Below are 9,862 nucleotides of genomic sequence, written 5' to 3' on the forward strand. Positions count from 1 at the left end.
CCCTGCCCGCCCCTGACTCGCCGCCCCCACCCTCCGCCCCAGCCTTGGGCGCACCTCCCCAGGTAGGAGCCGCTGTGGCTGCGCAGCGGGAGCTGGGCCGACGTCCGAGCAGGGTGGGCACTTGGAGGTGCTGGAGAGCCCCCTCCTCACGCGCCCACGGGGAAACTGAGGCCAGGGGAATCCAAGGACCGGCTTGGGAGATCTCAAGGGAATTTTGGATTTTTTCTGCCTTTGCCGGAGGCAGGAACACAGGTGAAAGGAAGGGGCCGCCTCTCCTATCCCGCGGGAGAACTGACCCGCGTCGGGGGCACGTGGTTATTGCTGGGTGGAGGATGGGAAGGGAGACGTTCTGAGCAACTGGAAAGACGTTCCCTACGCCTTTCAGAATGATTTTCAAGCCTGGGTCACGGCTTCTCTGCCCTTTTCTCACTCTAGTCCCAACTTTCATCCAGGAGTCTCAAGTTGGAAAGCGATGATTTTCCCCATCCCAGCGCACCGTGACATCCCGCTTAGAGGAGCCTCCAACCCGAATCTCTTTTAGGATTGCGCTTCCCAGCTGTGTGTGAGCGAGCCACTTTCCCTTTAAGGATGCCAGGTTCCTCGAAGTTCTAAGGCGCTGGATCTCGAGTCCTTCCTTCCGTCGACAATGTTCAGGGAAAGCCCTTCCACACTTTCATCAAACTCTCTCAATATAATGAAGAGCGAAGCACGATTTAATGATGATGGGCGCTAGCTCCGACCCACCCTCTTGCTGTCACCCCTGCCTTCAGTTCTCCAACTCCGGCAGGGGTTCAGGTAGCTCAACCCTTTACCACGCCCGCGCCCGAAATGGGCAAACAGCCCCTTCCCAAAGCTGGGACTGACGGCCCGCATGCGGGGTGTCTCCCGCGGGTAGGTGCGTCTCCCAGGGTTGGGGGTGTCTGATTTCAGTGAGGTTTCCTGTTATCCCCAGAGGCCGAACTCGGCGCTAACCCGGATTTCCCGCGGCACTGACCTGGGTTAGTTCTGCGGTCATTCTTGGACCTGTGCCTTACCCCTGGCTAGACTTCTGGAACCGATCTACGGGATCTCCGGCATCTCCGAGGAGATCGCTTCCACCTTTAGGGCCTTGCAGACTGCTCCGGAAGCTCCAGCTAGCACAGCGCTTTCCAGAGGGAGCTGTAGATGCAGATCCGAGTGGAGGGTGCCTCGAGAGCCCCGAGTATCCGAAGTGGAGGGTTCTGGTCTGAAATGGGTGGTACTGCCTTCTGAAGGTTTAGCCCGTTTTTTTTTCAACGAGCTGAGTCCACCCCTGCTGCCATCGGGAAAGAGACGCGAAAAGCGCACATCCTTGCTCTGCTCCGAGAAGGGGTTGTAGCATTTGGGCTTTACATTAGCGGCACAAAACCACCAACTGCCATCTGAAGTGAGGAAAAAGCAAAAATTCATGTTGCCTCCTATTTTATGTTTCCAAAGGAGAATTTTTTTAAAAAAATAATTTTATTTTAACCGAATTATGTCATCGGGAACTTTTAATATAAGTTCTTTGATTCTTTGTATTTCTATGATTCTGAGATTTGGATTTTCAGATTTTAAATGTTGGAGTATTATTGTAACGTGATTCCGTAAATCAAAGGAGGCGATTCTATAAAATTCTTTCACTATCACCATATTCCTGTGGCTTTTAAACTCCTGGGCCAGGTCTGAAAGCCCATTGGTTATACATTAATATGCTAGGACTAGGGTTTTGTTCCTATGATGAACATAGTTTGAAACTATGATGCCAGAGCTGTTTCTCTAGTTTTAGATTTTTTTCAGCTTTAAAGTGTATGTTATTCAATTTGAATTTATTTAGGAAGATTTGAGTCCTATAAATCTACAACACTCTTCCTCAATTCCCGCATGTGAGTACTGGAACTACTACTTTGTAGCTCAAAAATCTTATTCTGGTAATTCTTCTAATATTCGTTGTGGTGTGCTGTAATGATTGGTCCTCTGGCTTTATGACTCTGTGCTTTCGACTTCCAGTGATTATGGACAAAAGGCTACACAGCTCAGAATTTTCAAATCCTCTGAGTCTCCCGTGCGTAGCCTCATCTAGAATTCTGATTTCTCTCTCAACTTTTGTTACTATCCAGCTGTTTCCTCTGCTCCAGACCAAGATTTATCTTCTTGAGATTAAAATTTGCAAGATCATGAGTCTAAGATTTTAATGAACAAAAGACCCTAAGATTCTATCTCATACATTTTTAAATCAAATAATGCATTTAAAAATTCTGTACTTTGATGAGTCTGTGACTGTGCAGTGTAAAGTTTAGATTGAATGATTTGCTGCATGTAAAAATCACAGTTTACCCGTTTGGATCAAAAACCATTCATAGATATCCAATCAGTGTGAGGCTACGATCTGGTTGTCCCCTTACTTTCTTCTCAGTTTCTTGAGAAAGGGCAAAATAGTTAACTCCTTCTCTCTTAATGTGCTGGGGGTCAAACAGTTGAGAGTCATTTGAAAAGTAAGGATGCTGTTCCAGACCTTGGAAATTATTCTCTCAGTCCAGCAGAGTTAGACTCTTATGGCTGTGGCGGGATAAGCTCTTTCCATCTGCTTCCCTCTAGTGGTCCTACACCCCTAGCATAAGCCGACCCTTCACAGGGCTTTTGAATGTGCGGGGTGTGTGTGTGTGTGTGTGTGTGTGTGTGTGTGTGTGTGTGTGTCTGTGTGTTGGAGTTACTGAGGCTCTGTAGAAGATGCTGGAAGCTTTTCTGTAACAACTGCTCTTCTGCTTTGAAGCTAGAGAGCTGGTAAATAAAGAACAGGAGAATCCGAAGGAGTCACAGGAAATTGCTCCATTGCCCTGGCCCAGACGTCTCTGCCTGCAGACACAGAGGTAGCCCACTTTTCTACTTAAGGAGATCTTGGAAGTTAAAGCTGGAAGAGGCTGGGCCCCTCACAGAAAGGACTTGCTTCAAGACTTGCAGAGAGAGCTGGGGGAATAGGTGTGTGTGTGTGTGTGTGTGTAGCTGGGTGGCAGAGCACTTGTCTAGCATTATAGGAAGTCCTAGGATCCAACCCCAGCACTGTAATACATAAGAAAAGAAAAGAAAAACAAACAAAAACAAGGCAAAAATGTCTTGGTGGGGGAGAAGAGGGCTGAAAGGGAAATAGTGCTTCTGGCTCTTAACCCTGGCCCAATGGCATCTTCATTTTTTCCTGAAATCTCAGAGCTTCCCTTTTGCTTAATTCTTCACCTGGGCCGCACTCTGACCCAGCAGCAACAGGAAGCCTGAGTTTGGACGCTTTCAGATCTGGTTGAGAATCTTCATACAGCAGCAGTCCAGGGATCTCAGTGGGTTGCTGGTTTCTGTGGTCCTATAGAGGGCTTCAGAGCAAGACACTGCCACAAAGAACCATGTCACACACATCTTATGGACCACTGTGGACATCTGTGTACAACAGCTCTGCGTTGCTTTGAGAGACCTCAAACTCCAGTGGCTCATAAACTACCCAGCGGCTTTGAGCCATCCTGGGCCCCTCTTAGACTTCAGTTTCCTCTTCTGTAAAGTGGGGAGCCCCTACTTGCCAGCTCTGTTCCAGGGAGTCCCAAGGATGGAGTGGGGTACATTGTTTACTGGCGATCATTTTCTTGGTCTTTTAAATTGATTTCAGGTCGAAACGTCCTCGTGGAAAAAGTTAAACCACTAAGGAAAATTGAGGCACGTCTGTCTTGTGGACCGAGATGAGATACTCTTGTCGAAGAATTAATGGTTGATTAAAGTATTTTTTTTCTGTAGTCTAACTGGAAATTTTGAGCCCTCAACTGGTGTGGACTCTTGTTTCTCTGAGCGGTGCAACCCAATGTGGTTCAGAAAGCAACCGATCTTCAACATGCTTTCTCACCAAGGATTTGCTTAAACATTGCGAGTGGAATTATTGTCGCTGTGGCACCGGACACGGGGGTTGGGGTCCAGAAAGGAACCCCAGCTTCTCGCTGCTGCTGACTTGCTTAGACCCCGCTCGCAGCCTTTCTCCTTGTTTACCCGGCCCTCCCTAACTTCTGTGGCAGTGCAGACTGCTTCCTGAGCGGCCGATGCACGCAGTCCCCAGACTGTGGAGCACGGTGGCCAGCGGGAGCCAGCCTTCTTTGGAACTTGGCTGCGGCGCGGAGAGGGGAAATCGGGCTCCAGGCGACTGACTACGTGACTCAGTTAGCTCCCCACGCTCCCCAGGGCGCTCTTTGTGTCTCCAACCCCAGAGCGAGAAGCTCAAGGCATTAAATGCTTCTGGTCCCATCGGACCGGGTCGCCCGGCGTGAAGGCTCGAGTGTAGGTGGACTTGCTGGGAAAGCTGTGCCGGGGGTAGGGGGCTCGGAGGTGATGGTGAGAATAGGACCCCGAGTGTCCCCTGCCCCAGGCTGGTGGCCAGTCGCGCGAGTCTTGGTGCAGGGTCCACTCTCGGACACGTGGAGCCTCCGCATTTCTACAGCTGGCACCCAGCGTTGTGTGCGGCTCCGGGATGCCAGGAAGCCCAGAATTTACACAGAAGACCGTGGGTGTTCATGTCAAGGCAGAGGTCCTGGTTTGTAAAAGGCCCGAGACCATTCTCTTCCCCTGTAAACAAGGGATTCCCCAAATTGGCTTCTCATTCAACCTCTGAGGTGCCGGAAGAGAAGGTGACGTGAGCCCCCTCCCCAGCCTAATCCTGTTGCCTCCACCTACCCAGCACATTCGTGGCTAGTGCAGCTCACCATGAGCAACCCAGGCGTCTAAGGAGCCACCATCATCATCCTCGGGCTGGTTAGCTGCACAGAGGACCGCAGCCCGGCTGGTCGGCTGCTGGGCACCACCGCAGGCTGCCCAGCTTTCCAAGTGTTTGTTTATTTTCTTTAGTATCTGGAGTCGAACTCATGACCTTGCACTTGCCAGGCAGGCACTGAGCCTCTGAACTATATCCCTGGCCCTGTTTTTGCTTTTTACTGCCTCTTTCTGTCTGGAGTCATGGAAGTGCCTCTCTGTCTCTGAAGCCTTTTAGCCTCTGGCTAGCTGTCCCTCCTCTCTGGACTAATTCCCCACAACAGAATAAAGGTGGGAAGCCAGGCACTGGCTGAACACTCGGCCAGTGAGGCTGCCTAGGAAAGGCTCTTCCACCTTAGGGGAGAGCGCAGAGTGGCGAGATGGGGGACATCCATCCAGGGCTCTGGAGCCCAGTGTCTGGATCCTGCTCTCCTGGATCTCTGTGGGCTCTGCGTAACTGGGCTGGCAAGGGGAGAAGGGTTCCTCAGTACACTTCTGCCACACGTCTGAGGCTTCTGTCTCTGCCTAAGGAGTCCCTCAATATTTCCACCAGATCAAGAGCACTTTCCCAGGCCTGGCATTTGGGGTCCTCCTTCCATAATTTAGGTGCTTGCCACCCCTACCTTCTCTTTTGGTCTTACCTCCCTTAGCATCTGAAGACATCTGGACGTCTGAGGACTTCAGAGAAGTGCACAGATAGTCGGACAGTCATGTCACCAAATAGCTGCCTCACACCATATGTGACAAGAACTAAAATCCAAACAAGATGGAACAGGCCAAAGAGGGAGTGTTTGAGGTGCTCCAAGTGGATCAAGGAGGGATCCCTGAAAGAGGCCTGAGAGGGTTGGAGGGGGAATGCAGACCTTTGCAGACTGAGGATGAGAAAGGTGGCTTTATGCCTCTGGCACCCAGGTCACCAGGACAACGAGACCCTTCTGTGAAAGCCTGTTACTCAGAGTCACTCAATCTTGGTTCAGTGCCTCTCTCAGTGTCTTCCTGGCTGCACAATATTGATCCAGTCATTTTTCCACTCTGGGTCTCAGTTTTTCAGTCTATAAAATGGGAGACTACTGATGTTTGCAAGAGTTGTTGAAGGTTAATAACATTGACTTACGCATACATAACATTTTAGCATAAATATTTGAATCACTATAATTAATATACAGTGTGATAAATATGAATATTTAAAAATTTAAAATCATTACAGTAAAAGTAATTACTATTAATCTTCCCCAAAATACCCCCTCCCTCACTTCAAATGCTTATCCTACGTTTTGTGCCATTTTGAGAAGCACTTCTAATAGTCCTCTTTTATGAGTGTCTTTAGTTGCATTGCCATGGTGGCCTCATTTCAAAACATTTATCTTTCATGGTCATTTAGCTTTTGAGGAAGAACCAGAAGTCTCACGGTGCTGGATCCAGTGAGTAAGGTAGATGAGGATGTGCCGTAATGTTTTTACAGCCTGCCTTCCTGTTGGATGGCTCTTGGTGGCAGCACTATTTTTGATCACACCATGTAAAGATATTTATGAACAGGGAATTCCAGAGCTACTTCAGGAAGTGGGAAGAGTGATCGGTGTATTCAAAGTGAGGAGAGTGTGTTGAGGGATTCAATGGCCATATGTCTTTTACTATGATAAATTATTTTTATTAAAACATATCGTTTGTTTTATTTAAACACATTAGTGATCAGCCCCGGTCATTAGTGTATCAGGCCTGTCATTGAGCATTAGGGATTCATCCAGGGAAACTTCACTAGAGCTGGAAGGTAACTGGAAAAAGGCCACCTGGGTGGGTGGGCAGCTATAAAGGGATCTAGAATCAGGGGCCTTGTCAGAGATAAGTGGACACAAGGAAAGATTCGGTCTCGAAACAGCGTCTTCTACCCTAGGTTTGAACACAGGAGACACTGGAATGATCCTGGATTCTAGAGATAAGAAATTGTGTTAGAGAAGCAGTTCTGGTAACTGGGCTCTGCTGGGCTGGGGTCTGAGGACCTCACACGGGCAGCATCATCTCCTGGTGTCCTGGAAACTTGCAGTGGATCTGCATGCAACCACAGCCTCTTTCTGGGCACATCTGTCCCTGCCTTTTGGCAGAAAGAGAGAGAAAGTTTCAGCACTGGGCTGGGCCCTGGCCTCTGGGTTCAGAGGCATAGTCCTCAGCCCTGAAGTGCTTCTCATATGCTCACTGTGCTCAGCCCACAGGGCAGAGCCCCAGGAAGCCATGGGGATGGATAAGAAAATTGAGTTTGCCCTCCTTTTGTGGATTTGGACATAAACCAGGAGAAAGAGGAGGTGAGGGACTGCTGTTGGGCTCTCTTTAGGCTGGTGTGTGTGGCTCCCTGCCTTCCTTGCCAGGCCAAATTGTCCTGGTTGGTGGGACAGTAACACTGGAACTGCTGGAACCTGGTTCTGGGTCAGTGGAATTGGAAAAGTTGTGGAAATGGAAAGAAGAGAGAGGGAGGAGAGGAAGGATCTCTCTGGAAATGGCTAGGAGATGGGGTGACAAAGTTTGGGAGATGCCATCAGTCAGCTGCCATATAGAGGTCAATGTCCCAGAGGCTGGGCTGTGCCTTAGAACCTTATAACCAAAGTAGGGGCCTAGAAATAAGCTATTGAAGCAATCAAATCAACACCCTTCAGACCCCTCTGCAGGTTTCTGTTACTTCTGGTTTTAGAGTTCTAACCTCACAAAGCCTTTCTGATATATTCCTGTATCTGATTTGTGGCACATTCTCATCTTCTGGGTGTTTGCTGGACAGAGATGATTGACAAAAGCTTTACCCAGTGAGTAAGCAAGGCTGACTCAGGTTAGGCAAGCAGCTCCACCTCTTTGCTGATCCACCTCCTAGTACCCTGCCCTGGAGAGCTGGATTTCTAGATTTGTCATTTATGGTACCAAAACAGCCTAAAGAGATAAACAGAAACAGGACTTTCACCAAGGAAGAAAAGACAGTATCCTTCACATCACACCCTAGCTAGCTCAGCACTTTATTTTATAAGACACAAGTAAGTTGACTGGCTTGTAGCTGACCATACTGAGGCCTTTGTGTCAATAGCTGACAGACCCAAGTCTTTCAGTAATCCCTAGGTTAGGAGGCCGAGCCAAAACCAACAAGAAGACATTTTAAAAACTGTTATGAAAACATGTAACTTCACAAGAGATAAAGCAAGGAAAATATTCCCCACATGCCAATTACCTGTCATTCACCTACTAAGTTTTTCTGTTCTGTATTTTTTCCTCTTTTGTATTCTTACATATGTACAGAAAGTGTATGTTTACATAGGTATAGCCATGATATGTGTACAATTCTGTGGTCTTTATACATGGTGCATTTGCATTATCTTGTAAACATAACCTCATGTTGCTTCTCACTTTTTTTTTTTTACTATAATTGTGAATGAAATCGTCTCGTGTTGATCTAACCCTTTCATTGTAGCTGAGTAATTAGGTAATTTCCAGCATCTTTGATATAAATGGTGTTGCCAGGCATGTGTTTGTATAAAGAGCTTTTTATTTCTTTTGATGTGTCCTTAAGACAAATTTCTAAGTATAAGATTTATGAGGCCACAAACATTTTTATGACTCCTAATAAAGTGCTATCAACTGTCCACAAGCATGTCTTGCAACTCACCATGATCAAGATAGTCAGCATATATATTCTTTAAGTTTCTTCATGCTCCTTTCTATACATGATAGAAAGTAATCAATAACCTACTTTGTTAGTATTGATGAGTTTTACAGAATTTTATACAAATGAAATAATGCACCCTAGTCTATACTGTCTTACGGGGTAACTATTTTGACATTTATCCCTGTTGTGATATCAACAGTCTATTCCTTTTCCTTTTTTTGCTAAATATTCCACTACGTGGTGTATTGTGAATACACCAAAATTTGTTTATTCCTTCACCTGTTGGTGAGCACTGGGTAATTTTCATTTGTGGCTATCATAAACAGAGCTATTATGGGTTTTGTGTATCAGTCTGTGAAGGCTGTTTGTATTTCTTTGGGTAGTAAGAGGGGAATGTTGGGCGATATGGTAGCCTTATGTTTTTATGTGTAAGAAACTGCCAGATTGTTTTCACAAAGTGGCTATGTTTTTCATTTTCACTGGTAGGATACAAAAGTTGCTATTGCTTTATGGCCTTACCAAACACTTGACTGTTTAGCTTTTTTGATTTTACCTATTGTAGTGAGAGTATAGTGTTATCTTATTGTACTTTAATTTGCATTTCCCTCATAAGTAAGAATATATTATCTTTCACTGCATAACACATTACTTCAACATTACTACCATAAAATAACAATCATCATCCCAAAATTTCTGTGGGTTCAGAATCTGGCAGTGGTTTAGTGGGTGACTGGCTCAGAGTCTCTCACGAAACTGCAGCCACGTTGGTGGGCAGCAGTCATCTCAAGGCTGTAAAGGGTGGCAGAGCCCACTGCCAGCTCGCCTATGATAAGTCGTTGGCTGAGCTCCATTTTTTATATGTGCGCTTCTCCAGTGGCTGCCCAAGACCCCACACGGCACAGTGGCTGCTGATCCGCAAAAGCACGCTGGAGAGAACCCAAGACTGAAGCCCAGTTGCGGAAGTTGCATTCCATTACCGTTCTTCATATTCTGTTTGTCACAAACAAGTCTCTAGGTCCAGCCCCTATGCAGAGGCAGGGACATGGATCTGGAAGTGCTAATAATTGGGGCCATTTTTGAAGTTAGGTGCAACGTTGAGCTTTGTTTCCTTCCTTTGTGTTTTTCATCTCCATACCTTTAGCCAAGTGTCTCTGCTAACATCTGCCAACTTTTATTGGATTGCTTTCTTTTCTTACTGAGTTTGCAGAACTGTTTTCTTTTCCTTTGTGTTTTTTTGTTTGCTTCTTTTCTGTGAGAGGGTCTCTCTCTGTAGTCCACTCTTGCCTTGAACTTGCTCCCAGGCTGGGCTTGAACTCAAGATCCTTCTGCCTCAGTCTGCTGAGTGCTGGGATTATAGGCCTGTAGCACCACGCCTGGCTAGAATTCTTTGTGTTCTTGACACTTGCCCTTACAAGACATGTTTTGCAAGTGTTTTTCTCCTAAGAAGTCTGTAGT

At 46.8% G+C, this 9,862-nt stretch overlaps 1 long non-coding RNA gene across 3 annotated transcripts; it reads left to right on the forward strand.

Annotated features, from left to right (window-relative positions):
• Window positions 1–68: 68 nt before the first annotated feature.
• Window positions 69–8,333, forward strand: LOC134470500 (uncharacterized). Of its 3 annotated transcripts, none has more exons than XR_010039432.1 (3): window positions 69–252; window positions 453–2,867; window positions 3,647–8,333. It is a non-coding gene; the product is annotated as an uncharacterized LOC134470500 (long non-coding RNA). The 3 variants fall into 3 exon arrangements; XR_010039433.1 differs by having other exon boundaries at window positions 453–1,883; window positions 2,771–8,333; XR_010039434.1 differs by having other exon boundaries at window positions 453–1,883; window positions 2,775–8,333.
• The last annotated feature ends 1,529 nt before the right edge of the window (window positions 8,334–9,862 follow it).

Source organism: Cavia porcellus, unplaced genomic scaffold, assembly GCF_034190915.1.
Source record: "Cavia porcellus strain 051 isolate PalLab524CR breed Dunkin Hartley unplaced genomic scaffold, mCavPor4.1 scaffold_1, whole genome shotgun sequence".
NCBI classification, from domain to species: Eukaryota; Metazoa; Chordata; class Mammalia; order Rodentia; family Caviidae; genus Cavia; species Cavia porcellus.